The sequence below is a fragment of the Anser brachyrhynchus genome (genome assembly GCF_964034855.1).
Source record: "Anser brachyrhynchus genome assembly, chromosome: 2".
Classification (NCBI taxonomy): Eukaryota; Metazoa; Chordata; class Aves; order Anseriformes; family Anatidae; genus Anser; species Anser brachyrhynchus.
The window spans coordinates 90912098-90930943 of record NC_137695.1 but is presented as its reverse complement, the minus strand read 5'-3'; the positions used below and the strand labels follow the sequence as shown (position 1 = coordinate 90930943).

General features: G+C 39.4%; 1 protein-coding gene across 9 annotated transcripts in view; it reads right to left on the bottom strand.

The window, feature by feature from the left end:
* Window positions 1-18846, bottom strand: part of FHOD3 (formin homology 2 domain containing 3) — a 415825-nt gene that overhangs the window by 162587 nt on the left and 234392 nt on the right. The window lies entirely within an intron of this gene.

The window sequence follows — 18846 nt, the reverse complement described above, 5'->3', positions numbered from 1 at the left end:
TTCATCTGGATGATATAAGTGTGAATTTCATCCAGTGGCAAGCATGGGCACTTGTTCCTTTCTAAAGGATGTCAGGTTTTATTGCCCCAAACTCTGAAAACGGTATTCTACGTGCTGCTTACTATCCTAACAGATCCATTACCTAAAATGCGTTAGATCTTGTGAGTCAAAACTTTTACCACTTGTTTCAGCACTATATAATGCTTCAATCAGTGGCAATTGGATTGACCATTCCAGTTAATTTCAGTAATCTGAAATTACAGCAGGGCAATTAACATAAAAAAGGAGAGCAAATATTCACCATTGCATAGTGCTCACTCGCAAGTAAGAGTTTTGCATTTTAGTGAGAAAATACAACAAAGCATGGTCAACAGTGGATCATCTTTATTCATTTATTCTAAAGCATTTGCAACGTTTCAAAACATGCTAGCAAAATATTTCATAACAATAATTCCATAGTTTGTAATCCTGATAATATAAGACTTTCTAGAGAAAACAGCTATTAAGTCTTTTCAGACTGATAAGGAAAGACATTTTTCATAAGGATTATGAAAAGTGGATTAGCAAAATTCATCTATCATCTTCAAAAGTTTCCACTGTTAGATCTTCTGCTTTATAGCAGGAGATCAAAGCACAGTGGGATGAAAAAGAAATCACTGATGTAACACCTTTCAGCACAGCCTGTTGGCATAACAGCTCAATTATATAAGGCACAACCTGACAAGCCCCTCGTACATTGCTTTATGGAGGAAAAAAGGAAAAAACCCACAGGGTGAGGAAAATTACGACATTATTAATCTTCCAAACACATTCTAAACATTTGCTGAATATGATATAGGTTGTGAACCATGCAGTACTGCTTTCCTTGAGGGGAGATCTTCAAAGAAATGTGCATGTTAAGCGAGAGCTTTAAATACCTCTATAAGCTGAACAGCTTTCATTTTTACATCAAGTCTCCTCCTTTTTCTCTGGCCTAACATTAGGTACTTTTATTCCTTATCTAATCTGTTACACCAAGCTAGAAGCAAAGCTTGACCCTCCACAGTCATGAAGACAGAAAAGGAGAGCAAGAGTGCTGTGTCACGGGGATAACTGGCATCTTAGGCAGGTTGCCCTATTCTGGGGAGGTGCCCATCTCTCTCCACTGCTGTACAGGAAGAAATCATTCACCATGCTTCTAAGACATGTCTCAGGTGAATAAAATTAGGTGGCAGGGACACAGGCCCAAGTGTTAAGGTAAAATAAAAATGTAAGGCAGTCAAAAAACGAGATAAGAAGTACACCGACTGAATAAATGGCTTCTTTGTAGCACTTTCCTTGCAGGTCTAAGAAAGTGGAGAACACTGATATCCCATCAGTAATCAGAGAAAGTTCTTAATTCTTGTTTTTACTTCCTTTCAATACCAAAAAGATTTGGCCCTTGATCAGGATGAGATCCAGTCATGATAAGGTCACCAAGCCTTTTTTTTTTTTTTTTTTTGTACAAATTCTTCGGTTGGGGGTGAAGGGATTTAATTTGAATTTGAAACAAATGTGAAACAAATTTTACTCTTGGCACGTGCTTTCCAAATTAATATAGAAATCAAAGGCAGCAAGAAGTCTGCTTTTAAAGGCAAAACATGCACACGATACAAAATTACTCTACTGCTTATACTTAAGACCAGTTAGAATGGATGTTTAATCGAGATCTGGAATGCATTACTCTTCAGCCTCTTAGATGCAACTCTTCACTACAATAGGTTAAAGCAAATCAGTAGACCTTAGAAAGAAGCCACAGAAAAGTTTAAGGGATTCCTGATAGCTTTCATCTACTACTACTAACCTTGCCCCCATCTCCCAATTCCTTCCCACAAACTTTTTTTTTCTTTTTTTCTGTTATTATGAATGATATCCCAAGTACATGACAGCATCTGTATCTTTCCAGCAACAGAAGGGGTCTTTTGGTTATAGGTGAAAAATTAGTAACACATGATAAAACCACTGGTGCTGCCACTTGATGTAGTGGCCAATAAGCTTCATGGGACAGGAATTACAAAGAATGCCATGAAACACCTAAGACAGGAGATACATTTGCTATGGAGTCATGCTGTCCACATACAAGGCAGGGCTCCAGTTGTTTTCTGCCACACATCAAGTTATCAGCTGCTGACAGACCTTGGAACAGAGCTTCGTATTGTTGTTTCCTGTCTCCAGGGGTCAGAAAAATGAAAGCAAGACATGAATGGCAGGGCTGAGGGGAAACTGACTTTCATTAGAAGGAAGAACAAGTTATGGAATATCTATATGTACTTTACATAATGTTGATGCCTGATAACTTCTTCAGAAAGGAAAATAATTCTATGAGAAGAGTGGCGTGGTTTTGTTTTTTTTTTAATGTAAAATGTTTTTTACGTAATGTCAAGTGTCTGTGCTGAAGAAGCAGAGGTAACACCCGGCAAACAAACTACAGAGGTAGAATGAGATGAGGAGACCACAAAAGCACTAGTGTAGGAGCCCAGCTGATGGGCTGCACGGTTCACAGGCTCTCCTGGAGCTTGGGACTGACTGAGCACGGCACAGCAGCCATGCACTGAATGGACACACGGCACCCTACACCATTTGGTATTCCCTGCAGCTTTTTTCTGCAACTGTTAGCCTACATCTCGGCCTATGGCCATAGATTGCTATGATAGCTGTGGCTGTAGTGCACACTCTCATACCCCGCGTGTACCCTGTGTGTGCATGTCTGCTTGCACGTGCACAAACACACACAGCCTTGTCCAGGAAGGGCAAGCTAATTTGCAAGGCAATCTAAGGTTGTTCAGCAGGACAATCTACTCCAAAACCATTTAAGTTCACATTCGTACGTGCCTTCAACCATATTTTTTTTTTGACTGAAAAACGAGGAGGTTATTTAATCCGTTTAATCCCATCTCTCAGCCAACTGGAATTCTCTTTGGAAGTATATCGACAGCATACTTGCATTAGGAAAGCTTGCTGTTGTGCAATAGGAGGCTGGGAGAGGGGGGTTTAAATACAGAGCAGACTTAATTTGGAATTTTCTTTGTTCCCACCACCCTTGTCAAACCCTTAATCTTTTGAGAAAGTAGTTTGTGACTTTACCCATAGCTAGTTTCAAGGGGAAAATTGCTGCATTTCTTAGGAAGGGCTTAGCTAGAAAAAGGACAGACCAGCCAAAAACTTCATAGATTTGTGTGAAATAAAAGGTTTAAGAAAGCCTCTAAAAACTTGCCGGTACTGGCATTGATGCTCTCTTGGGATCCTCTATAAAGTTAACAGCACCAAAGGGGAAAAACTCTAGCACAAAACATCATCACGTTCCCATCCAGGCTGTCAAACTTTTCAAAGCTGCTTCCTGCCCACACACCTGCTTCTATAACCTCCTCTATCTGCTTCATATTTTACCACAAGCCTGCTTAGAGAAAACAGCAGCACTGAATGAGCAGAAGTACTATTTGCTTTCAGTTTCCAAAGAGCCAAAACACCATTCATCATGTCAAGAGCTATGGCAGCAAAGCACCTTGTGTTTAAATCTGAATAAGCAAACATCCACGGTGAAGTGGGCCAAAGCCAGGCCCTGCCTGGAGGTTTCAGCTCCCAGGGAAGCTCCTGGCCCAAATTCAGCAGGCACTACATCAACAGCTGCAGCGGTGTTTGCTGCAAGCTGTGTAACAACGGTGAGCATCAGCGCCTGCACACCGCACCTCAGGGAAGACCTTATTGCCTCCGAAACGTCCAAGGATTGCATGCCACAACCCATGGAACCATGAGCTACAGGGCATGTGAGCCTATATGGCAATCTACACGGATTTCAAGGCAATCAGGCATTTCCACTTGCTTGGCACGCAGTCTACCACCGCTGTAAGACTTCCAATGAGCAACATTCACACAGGCAGGATCAGGGAATGCCATAACGGAGCAAACAAGCCACAGAACACCACAAAGGCCTAGAAGAGTTACAGTTACCATCATCAGTTTACATGAAGATCCTTTTCCCCAATGGTGATGAGAAATCATCATTAATTACAGCTTTGTTACCACCCAGCTACTTGAAAGTTAACAAAATCACAGCACGGCTCTGTGCTTGTAAGAGGTGAAATCAGGTAAAATAGATGACCTGGCCTCTCCAGTGCTTCTGAAAACCATCTTACACTAAGCAGCACCGTGCCAAACCTTGTGACTCATACTCACTCCACAGGCTTAGAACCAGCTTAAGTTTTTATGATTTTTCTTTCTTTGTTAGTATTGGTATGCTTCATTTTAGCTTCAGTGCAAAATCTGTTGTTTATATACCTATTCCCATTTCTTTACTCCTGCTAAAGATACCGTAATGTCATTCAGGAAGTTAAAAACATTTTTATTTAAAACATTTATAATGCTTTATAAAAACATTTATTCCTGGCCACAAATGCAAGAATATTTTGTTTCTTATCAAAGTTTCTTTAAATCCCTCTTTGTCTAATCCTTTCTTTTTAGCCCTTAATTTTGGTGAACCTCTGATGATATTTATGAGACAGACACACATTTTTGCTTCCATGAAATTGATGCAACCCCAGAGATAAAGGAGATGTGGTGAGCACAGTTTCTTGACAAGCTGTGACTGTGGCATGTGAGGAGCAGTGTCCCCAGCCATTTTCTTTTTGAGGGAAAGGCACTGAGCACTCCTTTGTAACTCTGCTCCAGGGCCCTTGGATTAGCAGGGCTCTGGTTACAATTCCAACAAGGCACGCACACAATGATCTCCTTTCCCTAAAGCCTGCTACCCAACGGCCCTTAGTGCCCCAAGCATTCAAACAGAGAGAAACGTGGCTCTTCCTCGAGAGATAGCCAACATATCGCCATTCCAGGACCTCAGAAAGCCCTCAGAGAGAAGCCTCCTCCACTCCATGCTCCTCTTGCCACCCTTTCCCTCCCTTTAAAAACCAGCACCCAGCAAGTTCAAAGGACATAAGGCAGCTTTAATCAGCTCAAGTATTTCAGCAAAAGCTGCTCCTTTACACATGACGTGCAACACCTGTGGCAGTACGCCAGCCAGCCAGATGCCAAAGGAGCACACCAGAATTGCATCTGCTCTAACATTTCCTTTGTGATATTTCTGGCAATTCACTTGATATGACTGCAAGGAAAGGATATGCTCCAAGCTGACCCTGTCAGCAGTTAACCTGAAAAATGCATTTTTATACAAACTGAAATCTGACTTACGCACGTGCATTATAAAAACTTCGCCTGGTTAAACATAATTGTTTTAATTCTTATTTTATGCTGCAGACCTCGCATTTTTAAATGCAACATATTCCAACATGTTTTACAAGATTAATAACACTTAACAACATGCAATAAACTGGGTACATTTAATCATTAAAAATAAGTATGTAACAAAAAATATTAATAAAAGAGCAAGTCTCCTACCATTAGAGCACTATTTTGCAAGTTGACTACAAGCATCTAAGTATGAAACGCTCATATAGCTTTCCTAACAAAATCTCAGACAAAGATATAAAATCCTCAGGCCTGGCAGTGCATTAAATTTCAATCAGGGACAGAGGTTTACATGCATGACAAACCAAAATGGTCACATTTTTCATTGATCTGATACAGACATATGTGAAATTCAAGAATTTATAACAATTGCTTTTTTTTCAAAAGCTAGAGAAATAATGACACATATTTCCAAGATTTTCAGGGGGGAAAAAAAAAAAAGCCCAAAGACAAAGCTGATGGAACTTTATAAACAAATACTGGCTCTTGCTGATACATCCAATAGAAATACTTTTAAATGGATTTTTTTCTCCTTGATTTCTCTGGAACTCCTATTTCTTCTCTGCATCAATCTGAGCTACAAAAGTAAACAAAGCATCATTCATTAATGATGAATAGCACAAAAAAGACCATGAGAAAATTCATTCTACCTTCAGGGCAAGAGTATGAGTACTGTGTAAAATTAAGCATTGGGCTACATATAGAAAAAGAAGAAAAAAAGGTTGAATAGATGATTACTAAAAGATGACCGTTCTTTCTTGGAGCTTTATGAAGCAAAACTCCTGTGTAAAAAGAAAATGTGTAGTAACCCTGAATTAAGACTACAGATTGTTATGTATGCATATATAGGGCTGAATTTGGGCAGATGCTTCTCAACAGAATCAATATAGGCTGAAACATTATTTAATATTCTTCCAACGTGTATGTAGTTATGTATTTTTCATAAAAATTTAGATTTAAAAATATTTTCCGCAGAGACTTCCACATATGCCCACCTATCTTCATTTCTTGAAGAACAGAAAATGATGGTAAGATTCCCTGAGAGATCTTGTAAGGAGAGGTATTCTGCAAAAGCATCAGGTAAGTACAGGACACCGCCCGTGTAAATACTAAAGCATTAACTCCACTTGGCTTACACCCAAGTCTGGGCTGTAACTTCTTCCCGCAGCAAAAGAGACATGGTTTTGTTCTAGGGCAGAAATTAATCTCTACTTTTAAGGATTAGGTGTCTCTTCTCATCTCCAATAAAACAGTTCACATATCCGTACAGTTCTGAGAAGATGCATCTTTAAACTTTTTGTAATGGATTTATCATGCTTGGGCATCTGAGTGCTTTACAGCAGCACAGTTTCACAGACTGGGATGGCATCCCTGGAGATTGTCCAGTCCAGCCTCCTGTTCACACCAGGGTCAGCTACAACAGTTTTTTCAGGACTTTGTCCAGCCAGGTGTTGAGTTGTCAAAACCAAACAGCCCCTCTGGATAACCTGTGTCAGTATTCAGTCACCCTTGGTATTAATTAGACTTTCTTAGATCAACTTTAAACTGAACATCCTGTATTTCAGCCAGTGCTGATTGACCCTATCCCTTTAACTGGGCACCCCTGAAGTCTGGCTGTCTTCTTACTTCCTCCAGACATGTGTTTACTCCCTCCCATAATATTTAAATTGAATTAAACTGAACTGAAATTGAAAATTAATCCATAGCCAAAACCACGCTGAGCTAGAGGCCAGAAAAGAAAATTTATCTTAACTTTAGGGATAAACCAGGGAAATTAGCCAAACTCCCAATTAGTAACTGTGTAATGGTTAAACAAGCAACGACCCTAAATAACATATTTCAATAGGCAAGATGCAAAGAAAATTGCCTTAGCCATTCTATTTGGCAGCCGATTGAGTAATTTAGTCTGGCAATGTGCTAGATGTGACGGATTTCAAGGCCTTTCCCTCCCCATTAATCATCGTGAATGTAAGCCTTCTGTCTGTGTAAACAATACTAATCCTGACTTTGAAGGTACAAAGAGAGAAGCACAAACCAACCTTTGCAGAATGGGAAAGAAAAAAAAAACAAACAACTTTCTGCATCTCCCTTCTCTTGAACTCCTCAGAAACCTATTTACCCTGCACAAAGAAAGGTCTCGCAGGTGCTAGCTGTCTTTTATCCATCATTATCAGTTACACCCAGCACATGGGGTTGGAATTCCAGCATCTCCTCTAAACACCAAGAAGCTAAGCCCCGTGAATGAATTTGGTATTCTCACAGGGAAACGCACTGAAGTCAAATACGTGTTTTGAAGAAAATGCAATAAAGATTTGGTCTGAGCAAGAGCAACTTATTTTGATTGCACACCTCAGGCACAGAAAACCAAGGGAATACATGGAGTTGTTTTGTTTTTCTCCTCTTATATGCAAATAGGATCTTAACTGACTACAGTCAGGTACATTGGAAGTGATTATCAATAAAAAAGCACACTTTCTTGGGGTTCCTGCCCTATGTGCAAAGAAAATCATGGGGTAACACAGTTGGACTGTTTAGCGAGTAGAATAGTGTGGGAACAGACAAAGGACAGGGTAACTTTTCACATACCAAATGTTTTTGGTCATTAACAGAATCTCGTTAGGACAACAGTAAACCTTCTAGGATAAAACCTGACAGTTGTGAAGTGAATAAATGTGGATTCTCCTTGACTTTTTTTAGTTATTTTTCTTGCAAGAAAATCATAGAATCATAAAATATCCCAAGTTGGAAGGGACCCATAAGGATCATCAAGTCCAACTCCTGGCACCACACAGGTCTACCCAAAAATTCAGACCATGTGACTAAGAGCACAGTTCAAACGCTTCTTAAACTCCAACAGGCTTGGAGCAGTGACTACTTCCCTGGGGAGCCTGTTCCAGTGCGCGACAACCCTCTCAATGAAGAACCTCTTCCTGATGTCTAGCATAAAGCCACATTTCCCAATATTTATGCTTTTCCTAAATAAAAAGGGAGATTCTTGGGAAGCAGAAAGCAATGCTCTGTGGTCATGTAGCAATAAGTTATTACTATCACGAGCGCTGGTGTAAGTTCAACTTCGTTCTTCAGGGTGATACTCTGAGCAGGTAAACATGGGCCCATCTAGCACCCTGAAGAAGGAGTATTGCAATTGGTAAAGGAGCTGAATGCATCTAGACTAGAACATAAGCAGGGAGACTTGCACAGAGTCAAAAATGATATCTGTGGGAATGTAAAGCTATTTCTGCTACTTAAAAACCAAAAGCTAGTCTCCAATATCCAAATATTATGATATTTTCTCAATAAGCATGGATTGATAAAAATTTACGTGCTATATTCTTGAAGAATGGAGAAGCAACAAAAGATGAATGAAGAGAAGCACTGAAAATAGTAATCTTCTACCATTGGTGTTTCCCATCACTTCCCACAGAGGGTTCTGCAGGAAACAAGCATGCTGCCAAAAGTTACACTTAGGTAGCTCTCCGATTTTCAGTAAAACTCAAACAGTATTTATTCTAACTGTTAGTGTAAATTATGCTTGGGGAATACCATGGAAGAGCTGCACTGAGAACAAAAAAGACAAGTAAGTGTCTCCAGCTATTTTCTTTCTATATGGAGCTCTTTTAATTCTCACATTGCTTCTTCATGTGGCAATGTATGCTAAATGGTGTTCCCTTTTCTCCCAAAATAAGGAACTGCATGTGAAAAAGTTTCACAATAGAAGAAGAAACATTACACCATAGAACACCTTAAGTAGGTAACACTTAAAATTTCTTAATACTTGTTGCTAAAATGAAAGGTTTTTAGATAAGTCAGAAAAGTTCCTATTAATGTACGCGTCTCTTCATCTCAATGGACAGAAATGCAACAAGTGAGCAAACAACACAGAAGCACTGTGATCATTTTGGGGACACTCGAGTGGTGCTTGAAATAGTGGCAAAACCGTATAAAGAAGCTTTACTTTCTATAATTATTGTTTTCAATATAAACTTGAGATTTCTTCAGATTTGTCATCTTGAAGCCAACTGATTTAAAAGTCTCTGCAGAACAGCACACCAAGCCATATTTTCCTGTCCAACTATATATCAAACCATCCAAAATCAATGATGAATAGTAAATTAAAAGCTTCCTCCCTTGCTTATGAAGTATTGACTCAAGAGAACAAATCAGGATAAATAAGAATTTAATATATTTTTAGCTCAGCAACTAAATTAAAATAGTTCTTAAGCAAAATGGGACAAAGAAGTGTGTCTAAAGCAAAGACTGGAAGTAAGGCTATCTTAGCATCCCAATTTCTGCACCATAGTGTCCTGTCTAGAAAAGCTCAAACAAAACCTCCTGATAATAAAAACTGATTGATTCAAGATCTCTGCATCGTTGTCTGCTGAGGAATGCATTCCAACAAAGTGATTTTAAGAAAACATAAATCTGTCATATTTTATTCACTATGCTGCCTTAAAACAATAGTGAGTATATCCTTCTAATTTTCTCCATTGGAATTATACCAGGACAGATACCGAAACCAAATTCCTGATACACTTTTCAGATATTTATTGTTCTTCGGCTTGCCTCTTGCAGACGCCACCCTGCAGTAATGTGCGTGCCATTAAAGAATTCACTTTCATCTCCTGAGTTTTATGCTTGTTAGGGCAAATCAATGAAAGACTCTATTCTTCAAGTACTGGCTAAACAAAGCCAAAGTCAGCACTAGAAAGCAAACTGATACAACACTTCATTAAATGTGCTTCTTATTCTTTCTGTTTCAAGTATGTCTGCTGCTATGTGAAATTTAGGGTTATGTATTCTCCTTTCAAATCTCACAGTAAAGAATGTGCTGGAGGCACAAGTTCGTATCTCGCATTTGAAGTGGACTTCCCATGAGAAAGAGGTGGAGGGATGAAACATCATTACAAATCCTTTTAAAGTACAGAGCTCACACATTTCTAAAATATCGATTGAAAATGCTGTTTTGTGTCTCTGCTCATTCATCACAGATACTGAGCAAAGATTCCTTCCAAATTAATTGTAATTCTCTTTTAATCCCGCTATTCTTTTTTTCCCTTCAGCACACTGAATGTGAGAACTCCTTTGAATACTGAATCCCATCTTCTTACAGCAATTTTTCCAGAGAAATGTAGCCGAATCAGTTTTTTCAGTGTCATGCTCAGGCTTCTTTTTTCCTCTCTAACTGAATTTAGATGGCTTACTATCCAAATAGAGTGCACACTGATTACACTTTTTTCCCTTTCTCAAAATTCTCAGGCAAAAATATGCTTACAAAAAGTAAGAAATCTTAAATTATGGTCATCAGAAAGGCAAATTACAGAATCTGTGCCTTTCATTTAGCTTTCTTACTGTATTATAAAGTTAGTAAAATATATTCAGAACAGAAGGGAAGTATCTGTGAACCTACGCTTCATTTGACCTGAACATGAGGTCTGCCATTGGTGGCTAGTTTTCACCTGCGTGGTGGCAGGGGAGAGAATCACATACTGGCTAAAAATGAAGATGGAAGGGGCGGATTTATCAGTGTGGCAGTCTAGATTTCTTATTTATCAGTACTACATAAATGGGAAATGCCACTGAATAATCAGTTTACTTCCAAAAACATTTTGGGCTGATTTCATTCCACTGTAGTTGTGATGACACGATTCGGTGACCATAGCATATTGGTAAACCTCTGTATGAATGCACGCACGTTTCTCTGACTGTGTGGTTGGTCAGTACTCCATTAGCTGGAGCCCACAGGACCGAGATCCCTGGGTAATACCAACACTGAAGAAGACGATAAAGAGGCAATTTGGGGACAGGGGAGTTTAACAGCTTTTCATGTTAGATTAAGGTTTCTGAGGTCTGCTCAGTGAGAAAGAAACTCAAATCGCACATGGAAGCAGCTAAATTACTTCCAGACCCAAGCCAGTCCTCTAAGTATCACGGACACTTCCATACAGGCTCTTCCAGTAACTAACGTGGACTGAACCCAAACCATCTGTGCGTAACTGGTGCAGAAGACCATGCATTGATGCAATAGCTAGTCCACAATCAAAACAAATCCACCACGGCTAATTAACAGTTTCTGGATACTTAGAAAGAAGTTAAAGGAACGCTAGACCTACAAAAATTAAGCACTCAAAATTTAAGAAATGACAGAATTAGGATTCCTGTAGAAAACTTCATTCAGCCAATTCTACACATAAACTTAATGTCAAAATCAATTTATAGAAACATTTTTTTGAGCTTTTGACTACTGCCTTATTCAAAGTTAGGGCTGGAAAATACCGTGTAAAAAGCACTTTCACAATGTGTGGTCCTAGGAACTTTTTAGTGCAAACCTCCTCTGAAGACAAAGTATTTCATTTCCTGCAGGATTTTCACTGATGTTCATCAACATACTAAGTACTTCTCAGCTCTGAGCAGACTTTCTGCATAGCACACCTCTGGGTTAAAAAACAAACAAACAAACAAACAAAAAAAACCTCACTATTCTATTGTATTCTGCAAAGAAGTCACAGCTTCCACTAGCTCTGGATGTCATATTTAAGACGATCTGGTTTTTGAGAATACGCTGTGCTGTAACAGTACTTCAAGTGTCCATTTGACAGCTGCAGCTGAGGTTATGTTCAGCTGTCGCAATATGTCCTCAGATGAGTTCCCCAGCAAACAACAAACACCGAAGAACAGGGATCACCACAATACTTTCTTAAAGGTTTAATTGAAGTTACTTGCCTAGCACTCATTGCATAAGAGTACCAGGGCAGAGTTTCTGACAAAATCACAGAATCACAGAATCGTCTAGGTTGGAAGAGACCTCTAAGATCATCTAGTCCAACCTCTGTCCTAACGCTAACAAGTCCTACACTAAACCATATCACTAAGGGCTACATCTAAACGTCTTTTAAGGACCTCCAGGGATGGTGACTCAACCACCTCCCTGGGCAGTCCATTCCAATGCCTAACAACCCTTTCAGTAAAGAAGTTCTTCCTAACATCCAACCTAAAAAAAATCTCTGTCTCCATTCCAGGATACCTGAAAATTAATCATGACACCACCCTTTTTTTTCCCCCTGCACTTTCAAAACTCATTTGTGTTCTAAATTTTGAAGTAAAGAAAGGCACGGTGCCGCTGCAGGCACAGCTCCTCCACAAGATGGCCCCTCCTCTTTGTCCAAGAAAGTTGACCTTGTATACTGAAAAAAACGGAAGCCTAAGAAAAAACATTATATGATCATAAAATTAAAGACTGTATTACAATTCAAACAAATCAAGTAGCAGAACTGAGAATGACTGGCAATCTTTTTTCCCAATGTCTGGAAAACCTGGGTGTACAGGCATTATATTGCTTTATTTTTTATTTATTTATTTTATAATATATTTTATTTTGTAGCTGATACCCTTGTTTCTTAAAAATAATAATATTAATTTAAAAATTCCCACATCATGCCCTAGTGGGACGAAATTGGTAGATTCATCACGCTGCTTGTGGCCATTTAATTGAACAGAATAAATACTACCCCTATCAACTCTTTACAGACCCTAAAGCAAAACAATGAGCATATTTACCAAACAACTCTGATTTATAATAAAAGTCCCAGTCAGACTGGTTCACCAGACATGATTTTGAAAGTACAGGATGCCATTGCAACAACTCATGGGGTTTGAAGAAGTGAGGTTTGTCTCAGATGGACAGTCCTTTGGGCTGATACGTCCAGAAGCACGTCGCAGATCGGAGTTTTGTCAAACCCAAGCTACTGCCTATGTTCTACAAGACACCATTCCCCCACATGCAACCATCGTCTTGCGATCATTCTCCCATTTTTGGGATGACTCCTATCTATATCCCTGTTTCCTTAAAAGCAGCACTGATAAAATGTCACTAACTCCAAGCTTTCTCATCGCCCTCATAGAGACTGAAGAGCATCCTCTTTGCACCATGCTATGGGAAGGGAAGATTGTGAGATAGGGATAGACAACAGACCTCTGATCTGCTCCAAGACCACTGCTCCTGTAGCCTCCCACTTGTCCTGGAAGGGCATCTTTAGCTCCAAGGAGCTGTTTGACAAATGTCTCACCCTGTTTTGGGACTGGTATTCTGACATCTGGAAGACTGCTGCAAGCACCAATTGCTAACACTTTGATTACCGTTGCCATTCAGAATGATTTCTCTTTGTAAAATGAAAGGTTGTGAAACAAAATGGGGTAAATTACAGATTTTTGTCCACAGAAAACTAAACTATGAGGTGGGTACCTGCTGCTGTCTTTAGCTATAAGACTTCTTGCTCTTCGCAAAATGATTACTACTATCTCTAGGGCTGTTAAATTTGCTTCACAGTTGCAATTGGGAATTAAATTTCACTAACCTCATCCTTTCTGATTGCTTGAGGCAGAAAGGTAGGCTTTCACTTTTCATACAGTATAAATAATGGGAAAATAAATAAATAAATAAAACACTCGAGTTGCTTCTTCAGTGAAGAAAGTTCAGCGGAATGGAAATATACCCATTTTGATTCACTGCTTGATTCAAAGAAATTTATTGTAGAATAAAGTGCAAGGGAAACAGAAGTGCCTCAAAGCCAGTAATTCACATTTTGTGGTCAAATAGCAGAAAAAATAAATGTAAACAGTAGTTATCAGTTGAATAAGGACAGCTGCTTGCTACTGCATAGAAAAATCTCGAAGAGCTTTAAAAAAACAAAACTGCAGTAACAAAGCTGATTTAAACCTGTAAAAAAAATTATACACAGCCATTGCATAATAAACGTTACTAAACTGTTTTACATCTTCCTGAGAATGTGTTGAGACTCCAATATACTGCTCTGTGTGAACCTCTGAGAGGTTGCACACCAACTTGCAAAAGAGCTTCTTAGTTACAGAAATCAGTGACCTAAAATGCATGCAATCCAAGTGACTTTACGAAAAAGTAAAATATGAAGTGGTGAGAGAAAGAGTCAACATTGTCGGTAACAGTATTAAAAAAAAATAAAGTCTATTCTTTCTCATTTTCCTTAATCTCATTTCAAGTTTAACATACAGAAGGGCTCAGAGCCAGAATTCTTATCCAAACTACATAAATCTCTAGACAAACTCTGCAGACTATAAGGCCCTGTCCCCACAAAACCTTCCAATTTTTCCTAATGCTGCTTTTTAGCAGGAAAGATAGCTACCTTTTCCTCCAAAATCTTCCTTTAGAAGAATGACTGCTCTTCCTTGCAATGCGTTTATTAAATGAAGCAGGAATGGAAACCAGCCCCCCTCCCAGCCTGCAATGAACTGGGGTGACTGTAACAACAAGGTACCCCATGCTGCTTCTGAAAGAGATGCAATTTCCCTACAGCTTCCCGAATTCCTGAGCAGGGTCAGAGGGAGGGAGCCACATTCACCACCACACAACCTATTTCAGGCGACTGGTCCAGCAACGTAAACGTGGTAATACCTTGGGAAAGGTCTCGTAGAGGAATTGCAGCATTAGCAAAGCAATTAATTTGTGGATTTTTTTTCCTCCCCTGGGTTGACCTTATACATAATGACCTTTTGCTTTACTTTCCTCCCTTGCTTCTCCCTCCCCCCACCTTGTAGAAGGAAACACAAGGAGGGATTTTTCAGAAATTTTCAGAAGGTGTGAGAGGGGATTTGCTTGAACACAGAATGTCTTCCTTTTTTTCAGGATGATTTCCAGCACACTATTTTATTTATGTCTTGCCAAAAGAAACACTTTATAGTTTTATCATTAGTCAAAGGGCTTTAAGAACATGCTTGAAGGAAATGATCCAACTAACAAAACAAGCAAACCCCTTCCATGCACTTCACACGCTTCACGAAAAGCAGCCGCCTCATGGAAACAGCACCTGTAGGGCTAACTGTTCAACCTGAGCTGTGCTTGCCATCTCCTTAAAAATCCCTATTTAAAGATGTCTCATGGAAAAGCTGCAGATCCTCTTTACCCTCCTGTCTTCTGAACAGGGTCCCATTCCCCATAGGCAAGAGCTGCCTGCCCTCACAGCCTTCCACGGCTACACAGCTGGAATGGGATACAGCTGCACTTACTGCCTCTGCCGCCTTCTCATCACATTTTTCCCTCAAATCTAGACTGCCAACTTTTAACAAGCCCTCTGTATACAGCGTGCACAGCACACATTTCTCACCTAATGTACATTAACAATACAAAACTGATATACTAAAGAATTCAAGGGCTAGCCATATTGTGCATTTCCTTGCACGACCAGTCGCAAACACCCTGGTGTCAGCAACACCACACAAGATCCATGGTAAGAATTTTGCCTTCCAATCATGAAAATGTTTTCCTTTTAGTTTTCCAAACCCACCTAGCATTAGCACTTACAATTATGACTAAGCAAATAAATTTGAGAGAGCTAAAAGATTAGGAAATCCCAAACTGGAGATTAAATGCTTTATTACAGTGTACATTACTTCCTCCAGGTCATTTCTACAGTCCAGCAACATTTTTCTTCTCCCCACATCTTGCAGCTACACATATTTGTTTTGGTGCATTTGTGCACATAGATATTCATAAATATGCATCTGTACACAAATCCATGTGTAGATAAACACACCTAACTATATGTATCCACATCTACATATCCCTGCCCCAAGATACTAGTCTTACAGTACCACAATAAAACACCAGCCACTATGTGATAAATTCTTTCATGTGTGTATGATCAGTTTAAAAAAGGGCCGCAGTTTGTTTGTACACGGTCTTTCAAAAGATGCTTTCAAAGCCCAGACCTTCGCAGTGGTTTCAGAATTCTATTTTTATAGCAAAAATGCATGGTACAAACAACAGATGACATTGCCTTGTTTAGTGTCCAAGATGATATGATATATGTGGACAGAAAAGCTGATGTTTCACATTGTTTTCGTCACTGTTTTCCACCTGAGTATCATTTCAGTTGCTGCTGCAGAGAGAGATCCCAGAAAGCTCAAGAAAATCTCATTTTGAAAGCTAGCCTGTCCCCGCTGGTCTGCAAGTATTTTCCTCTTTTTTTTCCCCTTTTTTCCTTCAACTTTTTTCTTTTTAACTTTTTCCCTTTTTTATTTTTTTTCTTTAAGTTTTTCAAAGCTAAATTTTCAATCACTGCTTTTAAGCCAACATAACAGGATTTAGTGGAAGAGCAATGGTTCTGCTGCTTTCACTTTCAGAGTTTCAGTGCAAGGCACATTCATAGCCTGAGTTTTTAAGAGCAAAATGTCCATCCAATCGAAGTCACAACTCAAATTTTCACTGATGGAAAATAAACAAAAGAAAAACTGCCACAGGAAGTTTCTGGATAGAAGGAATATGAAAACATGTGAGCAACACCTGTGATTTCTTACATTAAACAAGCCCAAATGAGGCATTTTACAAGAAAACTCCTTCCGTAAGCAAGAACACTGCAATGGTATAAGCAGCAGGAATGAAATGTGTAATTTACGAACAGGAAAACAAAGAACTACAGAGATACTGGAAACCTGTGTATTTACACTGATAATATGTATACGTATATAGAGAGAGGAGAGACTATACAAGATGGTGCCACATTAGGACCATGCTTGATTCTACTAGCTGAGGTAAATATGTGATTAATGGGTAAATCACAATAAAAACCTCAATAAAAAAAAAAAGGAAGTGATGCACATCAACTGCCTATTCCTGACTTTTTCTTAGTGACTTTCTGAGTGACTTCCTGCACAGCTATAAAAAGCCACAAAGGTAATGTCAAAAGTGTAGACAATACGAGCCTACTGTTTCCTAATAAGTTGAAGTGCCTTCTCATTAAGTTTTATTTCCAGGAGAGAGAATTACAGGAGCAGAGCTATACAGACAGACCATTTACCTAAATTATGCCAGTCTCTGCAGTATATCAGAAAACAGATTTCCTGCTGAAGCGGGACAGGCCTTTCCTTTGGACAATTTCCAGCAATTATTAGCTTATGAACACCTTCCCTTCCACGAGACAGAAGCTTCATTGATGCAGGACACAAATTAGTGAGAATAATAGAATGGGCAGATGTTACAGAGCCCATGAAATCTCGTCAAAGTACCCGCACTGCCAGCTCTGTCACACATTCAGGGGAATAAGAGAGGATGCCCCAGGGTTTTGAGGTCAAGAATGTAATAGAAAATTACAGATTACAGATTATATTACACAATACAGATTATAATACATAATACAGATTATATTACAGAGATAAAGATTGATTTCAGAAAACAGCTTTACGACAAACAAATCTCTTCTACTTGTTAGTTTTACTAACGAAAGGCACAACAACCAAGTTAATTAAGGCTGCTTTTCTATTAAGTACTCTAGATGCTGTCACACCACCCAAATCAGCTGTGAATCTCACCACGAGACAAGTGATGGTTACCTACAGCCATCTATGAGGCTTCCTAGCGCTCAACCTGTAGAGCATGACTTCACCTACCTGCCTTGTCTCACTGCACGCAGGAGGCCTAGCAGAATCGAGCAGGGACACAAACACTGCACCAATAAACACAGGTTTCATTTCCAGGTTTGGAGATCTTGTTTTTAGGTGCAATACAAAACAAAAGTTAGTACAGAATCAGCTGCCATTGTTATAATATATATACTTAAGAAAAGAGATTGCTAGAGTAAGAGTTTTCCATTCTCAGACCCAAAATACAGTAATTCTGACACTGAGGCCATTCTCCTGCATGTCTATCATCCACACAGCCTTGGAGAAATACTCCACAACTCTCTAACCAGTGCAGTGTTCGTTGCATCATCCTCTAAAAAAAAAAAAAAGTGCACTGAAAAATGGCATGAGCTGATGGAACCACCACTGTATTAACAATTCAAGGGAGAGAACAAAAACTTGATTCTTACAAGGCAAAGTGAACACAGGTGCAACCTAGCTGAAGCGAGAGGATGGGCTAAGCGTGATAATCAAGATGGCAGGGAGGGAATTACATTAGCCTGCTTTCACAGCCAACATCTGTAAACTGTTAGAGAGTTTCATTCTCCTTATATTTTTGCATCTCAAACACCTCAGTAAGACTGGAGTCAGAGAAAGGGGGGTCAGTTTGCTTTTCTCTTCAGCAATGAGATTCTATTCAAATATCATTGATCCTGAATAATTTACACAGAAAATGAGTTAAATGGCAAATAAAGTGAAACCTCCTTGTAATCTGTGTTTCATAATACACACTATCAACTTTCAGACTGTTGCATTTTAGTCTGGTACAGGAAAGCAATCCTGTAACGTCCCTAGTCTTACTTCATACTTCAGTACTTAGGAAAAGATGTATGAAATCCTGTGGATATTCAACTGCCCTCTCTCTGATGCTCTCTGATAAAACTATTATGCCTATTATGCATTTTGCCATTATTTTGAAAGCGTTTCCAGGTTCTCTGGCATGCTTTAGAAAACATCTACGCTTAGTTTCCAGCACCTCATCTTACAAATTTGTTCAAGCAGTAGCAGCCACGTGCTGTTCCCCTACATCTCTTTTGGAGCAGCAGCAAGTGGAGCTATCCAGGTCACTTCCCAGGTGTCTGCAACTCAGTGCTTCCCATTCATGAAATTCAAGAACATCCTCCTCCTCTGGCAGCAGAAAGGGCCCTGCTGCTTCCACCT